This window comes from Ictidomys tridecemlineatus, chromosome 1 (assembly GCF_052094955.1).
Source record: "Ictidomys tridecemlineatus isolate mIctTri1 chromosome 1, mIctTri1.hap1, whole genome shotgun sequence".
Lineage (NCBI taxonomy): Eukaryota > Metazoa > Chordata > Mammalia > Rodentia > Sciuridae > Ictidomys > Ictidomys tridecemlineatus.
The window spans coordinates 245,941,586-245,958,587 of record NC_135477.1 but is presented as its reverse complement, the minus strand read 5'-3'; the positions used below and the strand labels follow the sequence as shown (position 1 = coordinate 245,958,587).

General features: G+C 41.4%; 1 protein-coding gene across 2 annotated transcripts in view; it reads right to left on the bottom strand.

Moving 5' to 3' along the window:
- The window catches only part of Osmr (oncostatin M receptor), a 66,933-nt gene extending 52,660 nt beyond the window's left edge, over window positions 1-14,273 (bottom strand). For both annotated transcript variants that reach the window (XM_040272705.2, XM_005325620.5), the window contains exon 1: window positions 14,140-14,273. The gene's annotated coding sequence lies outside the window, so the exon portion shown is untranslated. The remainder of the gene's footprint in view (window positions 1-14,139) is intronic.
- Between the last annotated feature and the right edge of the window lie 2,729 nt (window positions 14,274-17,002).

Below are 17,002 nucleotides of genomic sequence, written 5' to 3'. Positions count from 1 at the left end.
GACGGAAGCGGAGCAGAGTCCTCCCAGCTGCTCCAGCGAAGGCCAGCCTACACAGCCTGAAGCTGGTCATTCCCAGCCCAGAGCCAGTGACCCCAGGTGTAACAGCCATGAAAACTTATTGTTGTGTGCCACTGAGGCTTAGTGGCAATGGATAACTGATCAGTCAGTTTCTTCAATTCACTCAAATCAAGCAAAGGTTGATAAAAAGGATAAAGCATTCAACCTTTGATATCCTAGGTCTGGCTTATTTCTCTTAGCACGATGGTTTCCAGTTCTATCCATTTATCAGCAAATGCCATGATTCATCCTTCTTATGGTGAGTAATACTCCACTGTGTGTGTGTGTGTGTGTGTGTGTGTGTGTAATACACCACTGTGTGTGTGTGTGTGTGTGTGTGTGTGTGTGTGTATAAACATTTTCTTTATCTATCATTTGTTGAAGGACACCTCAATTGGTTACATAGCTTGGCTATTGTGAATTGTGCTGCTGTAAACATTGATGTGGCTGCATTATTGTAGTATGCTGATTTTAGATTTTTGGATACAGTGGAATGAATCTGACCTAATTTTCCTATGTACATATATGACTACACCACAGTGAATCTCACCTTTAGGCACTAATTTTAAAAACACACTCTAAGTAAATAGCAGAAAGATCAGTAGACTCAAGGGAAGGGAACAGGAGGGGGGAAGACAGGAGGGAAAGGAGAAGTCTCAGAGACTGAATTAGAACAAATTATATTCCATGTTTCAGAACGAATCCTAATGTTTTGTATAACTAAAAATAGCCAATAAATTTTTTAAAAGACCAATAAATAATTTTTAAAAGAAGGGTAAAGAAGAAAAAACAGGAGTTAAATATGAATAACAGCCTCTGATTAGGAAGAGAACAAACACCACAGTTTCAAAGGAGCTGAATTTAAATTATTTCTCTGCAGACGAGCATTTCCATTCTTCCCTATCCCCCTTGTTAAAATTCAACCCAGGAAAAGTTAGCACATTCTATCAGGAGACAGTCAGTGTTTCATTGTTCAACATAATTTCCGGTTCTTCCTGCCTTAGAAGAGGGCTGTAAATTACAGGCCACTGAGCTTCACTGATTCATCAGGCACTTTGATCACAGGACAAACTGAGGGCATGAAGAATGAGCCTGGATGACCTCAAAAAGGCTAATCTGGTCTTAATTTTATAATAAATGTATTAGTCAGGGGAAGCACTAAATTTCACTTTTCTTCTGCAAACTGACTCAGCAGAGTAGCATGAAACAAATCATTGTAATCCAATCTTTACCTCTGTCCAGCCACCTGGATTTCATCAAAAGCTAGAAACACAGTGAGCTAGAGCATCAATTTTTACTGCCCACTCTCTCTCTTTCTTTAAATTAGTATTTTAGAGGTAAATGCAAAAAATAATGGCAGGAAATAGGGTAAACCACCCCAATAAATTACCCCAAAGTGATCAAACTTCTTAGGGGTGAGTCCATCTGACACAGTAGCAAAGGCCTGTAAAGCACAGGACTTGCTCATGTTCCTTTAGCACTACCTCCTGCTACCTTTTAATTTTGGCAAACACATCAATTCCTACCTCCCCCAAATCTCTACTTAAAATTTTGAATAGTTCATGGTATAAACAAATATCAAAGTCAGAGTCCAGATCAATTCAGGAGGACATAATTTCTGCTCAAAATCAAGGGGAAAGCAAAGGTAAATGCTCAGAGTAAAGACCCTGGAACCCACTGAGCAGTTCATTTTCACCTCTCCCCCATCCCACCGTCCCATCCTCCTCACATACACACCATCTGAGGAGCACAGGGGCCACCGTGGGAGGAAATCGCAGCTCATGCTTTTCAAATCAAATGATTCGGAGGGTGAGGTGCACATTGACAGATGTTCTCTTTTGGAAAGTATTATTTTAAATATTTCCCAAAGCTTGAACTTTCCCCATTAAATCAAATATCTCACATGTCACAAAAATTAAACCAGTTATAGGAGCAGAAATGCTCAACAGTACAATTCAGCCACCTACCATTTAAAGGTAAGCAGATATTAATGAATAAAAGTTGTCATGTAAGACCTGCATAATATGAGTATTCATGGATGACTGTGGTTTGGGTGTCACAGGAGAGTCTAGGAATCTTCGGGGTAGTCTTGTCCATTGCACCATGCCCACTCTCTCTCATACTCTTTGGGCTGTGAATCCAGGCTGGCTGCAGCAGCCACTCACATTCCCTGCTCTCTCTATCATCCATCCTGACATGCACTGGGCAGGTGGCACCTGTGATGCAGTAGACACTGCCCATGAGCAAAGTGCCCACAGTAGTCCCCCTTATGTGCAGTTTCTCGTCCCTGAGTTTTAGTCACCCACAGTCAACCACGGTATGAAGACATGAAAGGGAAAATCCCAGAAATAAATAATTTATGTTTTAAATACCTTTTAAAAATTTTTATATGTTTTAATTAGTTATACATGACAGTAGAATGCATTTATGCACTTTGATATATCATACATAGATGAGATATAATTTCTCATTTTTCTGAGTGTACATGTTGTAGAATCACATTGGTCATGTAGTCACATGTATACATACAGTAATGATATCTGTTTCATTGTACTATCCTTCCTATGCCCATGTCTCTTCCCCTCCCCTCCCTTCACTTCCCTCTATACCTAATCTAAGGTAACTCTATTCTTTGCCTTTGATTATGGTTTGTGTTACAGTTGTTCTGTTCCATTATTGCTGGTGTTAATGTCTTACAAGTTTTAATATACAAATTAAAGTTTCTCGTGGGTTGCCAGAGGCCACCCATGACCCATATGTGAACTGCGTGTGAACTAAAACACTATTAAAGCCATTAGGCAGGAAAGTCTGGTATGGGGAAATCCCAGCAGAACACTTGGTTCATGTGGCTTCTGACCAAGCTCCATCGCAAGTTCAACACAGCAAGGGAGATGGGGTGACCTGCTGGAGCCACACAGCCTCTTGGAGATGGATCTGGCTTGCCAAAATGCCAATCAACCTGTTTACTGCAAGACCTCTGCCACGTGGAGAAGCAAGCACCAAGCAAGCACCAAGCCAAGACTCCTCCCACTGAAACCTTACCCCTGCCTTTGATGTACTTACTCCCCATTAAATAAAGAATCAGGGCCATTTTTAAGTTGTCCATTTCCATCTCCTATCAGGACTGGAGGACCTATCAGGTGCTCCCCTTTCTATCTGATTTCTGGCTCTGTCTCTATTTCTTACTAATTATTTCAGACTTTTCATTTCTCAGGCGGTTCACATCTTCTGAGAAGGAACTTACCCTGGTGGGGTGCTAGTCACCCTGCAATAACAGATATGTATACACAGTACATGAAAACACTGTAGATACAGAGTTTGGTACTATCACTGGTTGTTCAGGGGTATCCCTGGGAGTCCTGGAATGTGTTCCCTGCAGATAACCAGGAAAACTGTATTATTTCCATCAATTTGACTGGTCAACCGCCATTTTCCATGTTTCAGGCCCCAGAGCACCTAAGGACCACAGGTAGCAGGAATACGAGTCGTAGCTGCTCTCTGAAAACCTGGCAAGATCTATCAAGTCCCTCAAAACTTGCAGAATGTGGAGGTGACAACTGGAAGAACACCCTAGAGATACCATGAAGCCCTCTTTTGGAATTACCACAGGGACAGTTGTCTGGATAGCCCAGGGGCTGAGGCTATGTGAGACACTAATGGCTCCAGCCAGTTGCTTCCAAGTTAGGGAACAGCCCAACTGTAAATAGTTTATAGTAAATCCTGCTCAAGCCATCCTGTTCTCAGTGTGCCACCAGCGTCCATACGGGACCCTGAATAAATGCAGTGAAAACCGGCAGGTGATGAAGCAATTGTGCAGAGACCCCAAGGTGGGACAGTGCGTGACAGATTCAAAGAACAGCTCAGAGTCAGTGTGGCTAGGGCAAGTAGAGAGGAGAGGGGGCAGGCTCAGCACGGGCACACCTTGGGCTTTAACTCAGGAACATGGGAACCACTGCAGGATTTTCAGCAGAAATGTAACCTGGGCTGACACAGAAGAAAATCCTGAAAAGAGAAAAGAGAAGGAGCAAGAGTGGAAGGAGGAAGAGAAGCTGGGTCGTCACAGATAGAGCCCAGGTGAGAACGGGAGAGCCTGGGCTGGGTGGGGTCAGTGGGGGTTGTGGGATTTGGACGAGGTTCAACAACAGAGCTGACAAGACATGAGATGGCGAGCAATGAGACACCATGAATGGCTATTTCAGCCCGAGCCCTTGAAGAACGGAATCACCATTGGTGTAGAGGCAGAAGGCTGTGGGAGGAACAGGCTGGGTGGTCTACAGTGAGAAATCAATTTATGACATGAGTTTGACATGATTTTCTTATTGCCAAGGGAAGACAGCAAGTAGCCAGTCTGATATATACTCTGAAGAGTTCCTGGCCAGGGTATAATTCAGATATTCTTGGGGCATATGTATTGTTTTTAAAGCCATAAGACTAGATTATCAAGATGGGATAAACATAGAAAAAAAGTTCAGATCAATACTCTGGGCCTCTTCACAACTCACACTAACCCACACATGTGCAAATGCACATGCACTCGCGCGTGCACACGCCTACCCACACACCATGTCCATCAAAATAAAAATCTAAGCTTAAGCCAGGCTTTTCTGCAAAGTCAAGGATGAGGGTTTATGGCTGGGGCTGTGACTCAATGGTAGAGCTCCTGCCCAGCACATGTGAGGCCTTGGGTTCTATCCTCAGCACTGCAAAAAATAATCATAATTTTTTTTTTTTTTAAGGATGAGGGCTGTGTGTTTGAATGGGCTGGTGGGCAAGTACCAACCTGTGGGGCTGCCAGATGCCACTGGCTGCTGCCCACCGTCTCCTGTTCTCATTGCTACTCAGGGCACACCAAACTCAGGCTGGTTTTCCTCCACAGCCCTGCGGCTAACACAGAAAAGGCCACCCAGCCCTCTCATCCATCCAGTAGGCTTGCTCCGTCTGCAACTATCAGTGAGAACACCACCACTTCCAATTTCCAGTGAAACAAACCAAGTCAGGGAAGTGAGAAGCAGCAGACTTCAGAAGCAAGTCCAAACTATTTCCTGCCTCAATGGTGCTACTTGGTCCCTTCCCTAAATCTTTGTCTCTCCCTGTTCTAAGCTCTCCATCGTTCCCCAAAAGATGATGAGCCAGTGGTGGACAGGCCTGGATCTTCTGCCCCACCATCTGTCAGTCTCAGAACACAGGTGCCAACCAGGAAATAGCTGGAAAATGAATGCAAATTGATTTCCATTTTCTCATCTTCTCTCTTGCATGGTTTCAACCCTATTGTCACGAAAACAGATTGCTTTTCAGGCCTCTCCACTTCTCCTCTTGCCAAATATTGCTTAATTCATAGTATTTCACAGACATTCCTTTTCTGGGGTCAGGGAGGCAAAACAGGAAGGAAAGATAAGAAACGCAGCCTATTCTTTTGGTAGAACTTCCTACTCAAATTTTGTCTCTTTGCCAAATCTCGTTCTAAGGGAAGATGCCCATGAATGTCCCTCCGTGTGAATTCTCCAAGTGACTTCCTCACCAGCACTTCTTGTCCTGCCACAACTGAGACATTTAATCCCGGGGCATTGCCCCATCACAAATAATCCCCATGTGGTGCAGTGTGATTAACAGTCAGTTGCTTCCCAAGAACTTGGGTGTGTTGCCAAATTCTTCAAAACTGGCTGGGTGACCTGATGGCGTCACATGCAAATGCTATTTTAAAAAAGAAACTGTTCATGGAGGGCACGTGCCTGGGTGTGTGCACATGTGAAAGCGTTCTCTTTTCTCCATGGCACACTGAACACTCTCCAGGAGAGATCATATTGTAGGCCATGGAAAAAAGCCTCAACAAATTGTTAAAAACCAAAATCATATTAAGAGATTTTCCAATTTTTCTTGGAATCAATAACAAGAGCTCTGTACAAAGAGCTGCTTGCCATATCTTGGCGGTTGCCTATCATTCTCACATTCAGTTACCTTCATTTATTTTTAAATAGCACTACATTTGCACCAGGGAATCCCTTTGAAGCGGCCTCCATCATTACAGCACAGGTTTAACTAGCTACAAAGTTTCACTCCAATTCCTTCCTCTTCCAAGCTCCACCACCAGGACTTCCACCCACAGAGTTCAAGTGCTTCTCCCCTCTCCACCTTGAACCCATCCAGTGGATAAATGTTAAGTGCTTCTACCAGGTTTATAAAGTATATCCTGATTTATGGGATTGAGTTACCTCATACACAACTGAATTTTTAAAAAAAAATTCTTTAGTTGTTGATGGACTTTATTTTATTCATTATTTATATGTAGTGCTGAGAATTGAACCCAGTGCCTCACACATGTGAAGCAAGTGCTCTATAACTGAGCCACAACCCCAGCCCCCACAAATGGTTGTTTTTAAAACAATGTTGAGTTAAAGATTTCTGGAATTTGTGACATCAGCTAGGTTTAAAGCTGAGTCTCTAAGTGGTGAGTGAAGCCGAATAAAGAAACAGAAAACCCAAATCTATGGAGCAGTCTTGATGAAACAAATATGTAGGAATTTAGTATTTACTAAAGGTGATATTTCAAATAATTCGAGAAAGATATATTATTCTCCCAAATGACATGGGAACAATAACCTGGACATTTATGGAAGAAATGAAGGTGTAATATAGTTAAGTACATGGGTCACGCTAACTAGGGTCAAAAACTAGGGTCAAAAAACTCTGGCACTTAATATATGTATTCCTGAATCCATGTTATTTAACTTCTCTAGGATTTAAATTTTATTTTCTGTAAATGAGAATAAAAGAACCTACTTCATAGTATGGGCATGAGGATTAGATAACATTAAGAGACCCTCCACATTCAATATCCAGTTAATGTCAATTTAAACCAGTATTGCTGTTGCTTCACTCTCTTCAGCAAGATAAATTCCAGATAAAGATATACATGCAAGAAATAAAAACATTAAAGGTACTAGAATAAAACATGGATGAACACTTTTATAATCTGGCAGACATGACATGAAACTCAGAAGCATAAAGATAAAGAGCACTATGCTGATTACATAAACATTTAAAAATTTCAGTGCTATAACTGGAAATGATAACTTCTCTATATTTAGCAAAGAGCTACTATCACTAATATACAAAGAGTGCTTAAGATAAGTTAAAAAAAGCGGGGGGAACAACTATGTAAAATACATGATTATGTATTTCATGAAAAGAAGAAAATACAATATCCAAAAGAACAGTGAAAAACAAGGCAAGATCACTAAGAAAGAAATGAAAGTTAAAACAGCAATCGTGTGTCTGTATGAATATGAATGTCTATGTAGTATCCATTTGGCTAAGCTAAAAAATACTAATGCCTCTCATTGGCAAGAGTTTTGAGAAATAAGCATCTTCATTAGTGAACAAAGAGGACAACTTTATAGAGGTCTATATGAACATATCTATGAAAATTTTAGTGTGCATTTCCTTCTGATTCAGAAATAATTCTGTCACTGGAATTTTGTCCTACAGATAGTATAGATTCATATGTGTATATATGTATAGCTATCATGAAGTCACTGATAACACCAAAACTTTGTGTATATTTAAGAGAAAAAAAATAAAAACAGTGCAAAAGTCCCTCAAAAGGAACTGGAAAAGGAAAATATAATAATGGTACTTTTCTACAAAGGAAAACGATGCAATTTTTGAAAAGAATGAACTACATCCATGTGGGCATGGAAAAATGTCCCAAAAATAAAGTGAAAAGGCAAGTTGCAGAATAGCGTGTGCACAGGAACATCTCTGGAATCGAAGTGTGGCAACTATGCAGCTGGCTCCAGAAGAACCTCCTCGCTGGAGTGTGCACTCACAAGGGCACAGCTGATAGCCACCCTCCACACACTCACACCCTGATGCTGCTCCCAGCCAGGGATCACAAGACTCAGACTCCTCCAATGAGCAACTCTGTTCAGGCTGTGCGTCTTGCTTGGCCACAACTCTCCTAGAACTATACCACAGCCGGAAGCAACTCCTTCCCACCTTCATCTCCTGGACCACTTTCCCAGGTCTCAGACCCACACTGGTCTGGAGGCTCCCTCTGCCCATACCTTCATCCTTTTCCTCCCTCTCTCCCTCCCTCCCAAGTGCTTCCCTCAATACATCTCTGTGTACCTTTTTCTGTCTTGCTGTCCTCTACCTGAGGGATCCCAACTGGCCCCCAAACACATACACATTTACTCATAGTTATAAACATAGAGCTGGGATAGGAAAGGGCAGGTGGACAGGATGAGGGAAATTACAAATAACTCTTTCAAATTATGTGATTCTGTAACACAAAACATTCTTTAAATTGGTGTGTGTGTGTGTGTGTGTGTGTGTGAAATACTTTCCTAAGAAAGTAATAGGAAGATTGGAAGTAAAGAGAGGTGACCAAGACAACAATAGTGGAAAGGTTTACTCACAAGCAGTTTCTGTTGATTTACTTCTCAAAAAGTTGGTGCCCATACAAATAGTGAAACTTCATTCTGTGTTTGCCAAGTACTATTTCTGGTTTACATTTTTCCAAGTGTTCTGTACAACTTACTTAATTTTTTCTGCTTGCAAAACCACTTGCAATTGTGGCTTTTCTTTCCATGACTTTAGGTTTTATACTCAGATTGGATATATGTTATATGATTTTTTTCATTTTAATCGACATTTTCAAATAATCAAGATAGTCAGGGGCTGGGGTTGTGGCTCAGTGGTAGCGCCCTTGCCTAGCATGTGTGAGGCCCTGGATTTGATTCTCAGCACCGCACATCACATACATAAAAAAATAAAGATAAAGGCTTGACAACTAAATTAACAACTAAAGAAAATATTAAAAAAAGATAGTCAAGTGTCTTAATTATTTCATATCTAAGAATAGGACTAAGTATTATAATTTAGTGCTTTCATTAAATGCTGTTATTTTAAAAAGGACTTAAACAAGGAAAGGAGGGAGAAAAAGACAAAGAAGAAAGGAAAACAAGTATAACTTAGTTCTTTAGCACAGGGTATTTAGAGAAAGCAATTTCTAAGTCCTAGTAATCACATGTGTTACAAACAGGAAATATTGTCACCAGCAGCATAATTTTAAATGGTAGTAAAAGACTATACACACAAATTGTGGACAAAGGACAAGTAGCTTTGATATCATCTGGTAGCTTGCAAGAATGCAACCTCCCAGGCCACATTTCAGACTTATTGAACAAAAAAGTCTTCATTCAAGCAAGGTCCCCAAGTGATCCGTGTGTACACTGAAATTTGAGAAGCACTACTACATTGGAGATTTATTACATATTTTTTCTCCTAGGATACTAACAATAAATAATTGGCTAGTTCCTACTCTCAACAATTCTCCAAAAATGACAGAGAATCATATAAAAATAAATAAAAGGATATAAAAACAAAAAAATAAATGATCACAGCTACCATGTAGCAGAGATTAATTCTCCAGATGGTACTTCCCTAAGCTACTTATAGGCATTATTAGTTGAATCTTCACAACTGTTCCATGGAAGAGATTCTTTTATTATCCCCATATATAAATGAGGAAATCAAGGGTAAAACAGGTGAACAGTAACTTGTCCATGTTGACACAGTTAATCTACTGTGAAGACAGAACTTGAAGCCAGGTGAGTCGCTTACCAAAGCCCAACCCTTTACTGTAAAGCATCGCTTCCTCAATGCCTGGAGTTATATTAAAATGAGCAATAAGGAAGAAAAGACTGCTAATGATTATGAACTCAACAAAATTCCAAGGAAGTCCAAGAGAAATTTATTAAACTTGACAAACTAGCTATAAAGTTTATATAACAAAGAACATGTATGAGAACCACTTAAAGATTGTGTGAAATATATACTATTAGACATAAAATCATTATTAAAGCTCTAGTATTAGCAGGGTGATATTGATATGAGAAACAGAATAGAGTCCTGAAACAGACCATTGTATAAACAGGAATTTATTTTATAATAAAATCAAATTTCAAATGAGTTAAAAGATGGACTATTAAAGAAAATGGTGTTGGATTGACTGTCTAAAAATTAAAGAAAAAATAAATCACATTCTTACCTTTCATTTTATTTAAAAAAAATCTGATGTTTTAAAGATCTAATGTAAAAACTAAAAAATAAAGATATTACAAGAAAATAAGATCATTTAATTTTTAAGTGAAAAAGACTTTCCTAAGCGAGACAAAGCACATAAATCAAGAGATTGCTGTGTTTAAAATTTCTGTGCAACAAAGATAGTTAAAGACAAAAATAGTATGAATTAATAAGCAAAATGTGAAAGATACATATGATGGAATAGAAATCAGTCTTAAAAATGAAAAAAAATATGGCACTTGGTACGACATGAAGTTGGAGGACATGATATTAAGTGAAGTAATCATGAAAGGAAGAATAACTATTTCATTTATATAAAAGTAGAGTGGAGTTTGCCAAGGGTTAAGGAAAGAGAGAAATGGTGAGTTATTATTTAGTGGGTTCAGAATTTCAGTTATGCTAGCTAAAAAGTGTTCTAGAGATAGATGGTAGGGATAGTGAACAACAATGTGAATATATTTAACAGCACTGAACTATATCCTTAAAATTGTTAAGATGTTAAATATTATATGTAGTTGGCCATAGTAAAAAAATGATAAAAGAGATCATTATGCTACAAAAAATATTTGCATCATCTACAAGAGACGCAGTTAATAAACAGATAGGTACAGAGTTTGGGCAATAAATAGGGATGAGAAAACCCAACTCAACAGAAACTGTCAAAGGACATGAACAGTTAATTTATAGTTCATAAGTGATCCATAATATATACAGGTAATTAAATCATAGTAATAATTAGCAAAATGCAAATTAAAGTACTGTATTGGATTCCATTCTCTTACCAGATTTAAAAATAGAAAAGAAAAGATAACAGCTGGTGTTAGAAGGGATGAGGGGTAACAGATTATCATGTGCTGAGTTTAAATTAGTACAACAGGAGGACGCGCAATTTGAAGGATTGTGTTTGCCAAGTAGAAACATGGGCTCAAGGAAAGCTCTCGTGACCAGTCTAATTCCACATCATGTACAACCACAAGAATGGGGTCCTAATTAAAATACGTTATACTCTAATTGTATTTTGTATGTATGTCAAAATACACTCTACGGTCATGTATATCTAAAAAGAACATTAATTATTAATTAATTAATTAATTAAAACTCTCCTGGGATTCTAGTCCATAGAAGTACTAACACTAGAGCCCAAAGACAGATGCACAATCTTCCCTAAAGCAGTCAATAATGCCAAATTATTTTAAAGAACACATATGTGCATTGATAAAGGGGATGGGTAAATTATATAGTATTTCTTCTTTGAAGTACGTGGAGCCATTAACCAAAGGTATAATGTATAGATCTGGAAAGCTCTCTTAAGAGTTGGTAAGTGAAAAAGGAAGCTGAAAACTAAGAATAGTAAATTTGCATGCTTAAACAAACTAAAAAGTGTGTGTATCTATCCACATTCTGCAAGTCTTTAGAAAGGAAAAAGAATGACAAACTTAACCTCTGCTCTTCCAAGTGGAGCCAGGTATCCCTAGATGATGATGATGATGATGATGATGATGATGATGATGATGATGATGATATGCCTAGATATCATAGCATATACTTCCACATTATTTGATAATGTATTGTCATTCTTGTGTTACTTTACAAACATACAAACCAAATATAATCTAGAGCAGATGCTGAGAAACCAGTAGAACGAAAATGAGGAGGGGTAGAAGAGATGAAGCCCAGGACAAAGCCCTTGGAAAAGAAACTCTCCTTCTGTAGCTCTGAGGAAGCTTGCCTTCCTTAGAGAGGCTTTCTCTTGTAATACCCTACTTTTTTTTCCATTTCACATATTATTTTAAAACTAAGAAAGACGTCCTCTCCCAGGGAAAGGAGGCCAAGGCTCCCTGTTATTGTAAGTGATCGAGATGAAATTCACCAGGAGTCTTTCTACTAGAGCCAACACCCGCCCCAACCCAGTTCCCACAAGGAAAACATGCTCCTTCCTCTTGTCAAATACAATATCACTGGTTCCTCTTTGAAAACCACAATAGTTTTCCTGACTTGGTTCCTTTCTCAGGACAAAGGGTTACAGAGACCTGCCCCCTCTGTATTCTGCTGTAGATGTTTCTATCCAGATAAAGACATGTGAAGAGGAAAGGTGACCCAGAGCTCAAGCGTCCTCCCCCAGAGGCTCAGGTCCCTTCTGGACACCCAGCACCAGCTCTGTTGTCTCAAAGCTGCTTTTGATCTAAAAAGCTCAGACAACAGGAGGCAGAACAGGGGCTAGGTTGTAGTCCCAATGAGACAAATGGCTACTGAGAATAAGCCCTGTCCAACAATGAAATGCTAGGTGGTGAGCTTTCTGCCCCTAGAGGCATTCTAGCAGTACTGAAATGCTGCCAGAGATATTCAACTGTGCATCCCCTGAAGATTCTGAATAAGTAGCAGTGATTGAAAATTTTCAGGAATGATTCTCAGACACAGTTCAGTTTGGGAATGCCTGGCCACTGTTTGAGGATTTCAATGTCCAGGGTCTTGGAATATACTTTAAAGTAGTACAGAACAGAGACAAAGCAGGATACTAAACAAAACCCAAAACAAACAAACAAACAAAAAACCAAACACCGCAGGCCCACTCCAAATCTTCTAGAGTTTGAGGGTCAGCATAGTGGTTTTGAGAAAACTCCAAGGCCAGTCCTGACACAGTCACCTGCTAGTTGTGTGGCCATAATCCAGTTACTCAACCTCTCTGGTTTTCATTTTCCTCATTGATAAAATGAGGATAATAATATTAATACCTTATTTATTTACTGGTGAAGTTTAAATGAGCAAACACACGTAAAACGCATATTTAATATAATACCTGGTCTACAGAATGAACCATTATTTATTTAACCAACAAGGAAACTAAAACCAGTAGGGGAAAAGTAACTTGACTCAAGTTCCAAAGTCAGTTTAGACTGGGGAGAACTTTTCTCCACCAGAGTTCCTCCTAGTTCAAATTCAAGTCCATCTTTCCCCTGCCTACGTCTAAGCTCACCTTTAGTCCTCCTGAATCGGTAATAAGCTTGTTCTCAAAGTTTTCCACAAGTTGTTCAAGGCAGGTCCAATAACAAGTGGCAGTTCTCGGCAGTTTCTAGTATTGTGCGTGCCATGCAACAGGAGGATGGATGGATGGATGGATGGATGGATGGATGGATGGACGGATGGATGGATGGATGGATGGATGGATGGCGGGGTGGGTGGATGAATGTCAGGAGAAGAACTATCAAGAAGGGAAACAAAGTGTTGGCGAAGAGCTCTGGCTTGTGAGACCTGGGTTCTGATATCAGCACCCTCACAAGTTACTGACCCTACGCCTAAGGTTCCTAGTCTATAAAAAAGGTACTGCTTCCATTCACGTGGCTGGAGAAGAGGTAAATTACTGCCTGCCCCTGCCACCACCTTAGTCACTGGGATTTCCTTTCTCCACCTGTACGTGAGTGAGTGACCGCCCTGCTTCCCACTTGTCTATCTCAACAGAGACCTGGTGGCGAGAGAGACAGGGATTCCCAGAGATAGGGCCCTGTCAGGTGGGAGGTAAGGTCAGGAGGAGCTGGAGACAGAAATTAACTCCACAAGTTATGTTAGAAGAGAGGCAAAAGGGAATTTTAACTCAAACATTTCCCTTCCACTTTAGAAAGAGTCGATGGGAGATGAACTCAAAACCAGGCTGGGAAATGTGGTGCCCTGGCCATCTGCACTAAGGACACCGTCTTTTTTTTTAGTGTTACCTGCCCGGTTGACGCACCAGAGACTCAGACCCCTTGGAGCACCATTAGCGCAAAGGTTGAAGCTCAAGCCCAAGCAAACCCGGGTCCCAGGCAGCGCGGAGCCCAGAGCCAGGAGACCGTGCCGTAGCACGTCCAGCGGGAAAGGCTACCGAGATGTGGATTCTTCCCAGCACCGCGCGGGGTTCGCCCTTCGAACAAGTCACGGAGGGAGGCGGGGCGCGCAGACCCGGAGCTGAGCTCTCCGTGGGGGCGCGGAGCGGAGCTGAGTGGGCGGATCGGGGGTACTCACCCCGCGGGCAACGGGCTCCGCGAGCCGGGCCGAGTCCTCAGAGGCGCCGGGGGCGCCCGCGCGGACGCCAGAGTGGACGCGGGACGGACGCGCTGGGACACCCCCGCACCCGGGCTATGAATCAGCTGCGGGGCGAGCGCCGAGGGGCGGGAGTTACGGGAAAGGCGCGGGGGAGGGCAGAGGGGCGAGGAGTTTTGCAATTTCCCGTCTTGCGCCTCACTCTTGGCACTCCTGGGACCCGCAGGAATTCGCCTCCTTCTGGTCCCGGGGGAAGGCGGACGGGACCCTGCGGGAGGCGCGTCCCCGGGACCGGGACTGAGCGGGCGGGAGGGGACCGGTGGGAAAAGGAAGTGGGAGAGGCTTGGGAAGGACAAGGGGAAACCGAAAACTCCGCGGCCAAGGCTTCCAGCCCCGCGCGCGCCGCTCCTCCCGCCGAGAACCGGGGACTGGTGGGGTCTGGGCCCAGAGTGCGCCATGGGCCACTAGTTATCCCAAGCCCGAGACCCAAGTTCTGGGCTCCCCGGCAGAAAATCTTCCGAGAAAAGACAAGTTCTCCGTCCAAACTAGTGATCTCGCTTCCCTCTGGAGTTCGGAGCAATAAAAACGTGTGGGAGCATGTTTCTAGGATCCGCATTGCTCCGTGACCAGGGCCTGTCCACCAACTCCCTGGCGGTTTCTCCTGCTGCGCTGGCCCCACGTTTGATTTCTGAAAGCTCCCGGGTGCCACAATAGGGTAGTTTACTTTTCCTTTTTAAAAATACCACCCAATCTTTACCGTCCAGGCCTTTGAAAGACCTATTAGACTGATTCTTTATTGTTACATGAGAGAACAACTGAAAGCCAGTCGACCTTCAGAACTGGTACGAAAACCATCCTTAATAACAGCCTGTCTCTTCTGTGGCAGCCTCAGAACGGAAGTCTTGCTCTTCCTCTGCCTGATGGCTCTGCAGGCTTGCTCTCAGGGGACCTCGCTCTTGGTCAGCTCACAACTAAATCTGAACTAAATCTGATTTGGTTCAGATTTGGGGACCCTGAAAAAGTGTCGTATGTGGAAAGAAGATGGAGAGAAAAGTGTGATCCGGAAGGATTAACCCTGAATCATGTCTTAGAATCACTTCTTGAATTGACAGTATGGCTCAAAGGAACCTCAGAATTATAAATTATTACAAAATCTACTTTTAATGTTTGTGCCCATTTTTTCCCTCCTCCCTGATGTCATCCTAGGAAAGGAGATTTTTAGACTCTAATATATTTAATACTTAATGATACCACAGACCATGGTGCATAATAAATATTTGATGATAATGAAGAAAAGGTAACTTTTGCTTAGTGAGTCAATGTATGGTCCCTGGCCACACCTTTCATTACTTAAAGAGTGTGAGAGTCCATTAGTTTAGCCACCTGCCTGGCTATGGAAATTCTGTCAACACAGGTCCTTAGGTCCTTAAGGACTAGGAAGGCTTTCTGATTTTGTTATTTCAATGAGGGGAGAGAGAGAGAGAGAGAGAGAGAGAGAGAGAGAGAGAGAGAGAGAGAGAGAGAGAGAGAGAGAGAGAGAGAGAGAGAGAGAGAGAGAGGGGAAAGAGGAAAGAATGAATGATGTGCTGACTTTTTTTTTAAATAAACAGTGACATAGGTGTTTCTTATGGCTAATAAATATGTGGAATTTCTACAAAATGACTCAAATTGGGCTTCTCTTACAATTGAGACTAAACTGTAAAAATTTGATCCTCACATAAAATTTATCCATTTTTGTACTCTTCCAATTTCTTACGTTTCCCTTTGTTCTAGAGTTCTCTTGCTATAGCACCTGTATATTTGTGATCTTATCTCTAAGGTGGGTGTATGGAGTTGAGTAGTGTCCTCCCCAAATTCATATCCCTCCAAGCCTCAGAACATGACCTTATTTGGAAATAGTATTTTTACAGATTTAATTAAACTAAGATGAGTTCATACTGGGTAAGTCCAGTGACTGCTGTGTTTATAAGAAGAGGGAAATTTGGTCATAGACACCCTGGTACACACCATGTAATAGTAGAAACACAGACTGGAGTTATTCTGCCTGAATCCAAGGAGTGGCAAAGATTACACAACCAACAGAAGCTGGGATAAAGGTAGAACAGAGTCTTCTTCTGACCCTCTAAGAAGGAACCAGTTCTGACAAAGCTGATTTCAGACTTCTAGCCTCCAGAACTGTGAGAAAATGAGTGTTTTAAGCCACCAAATTTGTGGTAGTTTGTTACAACTACCCTAGGAAACTGATACATAGGTTATGTTCCAAAGGTTAAATTAAAAAGTTTTCCTGAAAACAGATAAAATGAAAAATTCCAATGGCTTATTTAGCTAGGAGTTGAAACACTCATTCTTGCATAGCATTAATAAGATGTTGCAAAGTCACATATTCTGCATAATTTGCCCTCCTCCCTGACACTCTCTTCGCCTTTTGATTTCAATAGCAAAACTCTCTTCACTCACCATGTCCCTGACTTTCTTCGCCATCACTTAGGACTTCTTGTTCTCCTTGCCTTTAAGAGGTTGATGTGTCCTGGGGTTCCATCCTCAACATTCTTCTGTGATTTCAGAATCTCCTGAATGAACCCATCCATATCCATGGTTTCAATGATCATTGCACTTTAATGGCCCTCAAATTGTCCTTTTCATTGCAATTATTTCATCCCAGTTTCAAAACAATTTATTTGTACTTCAAATTCAGCATGTCCATTCCTCAGTTTTCTTCACTTGATTCTCTTATATTAAGTGAATGGTCCAACCTTAAATATGTATTTGATGGACAATGGAGTCCCAAACCTGGGATTTATTCAAATCCAAAACCCTGAGAATGATCCTTCATCCATCTTCCATC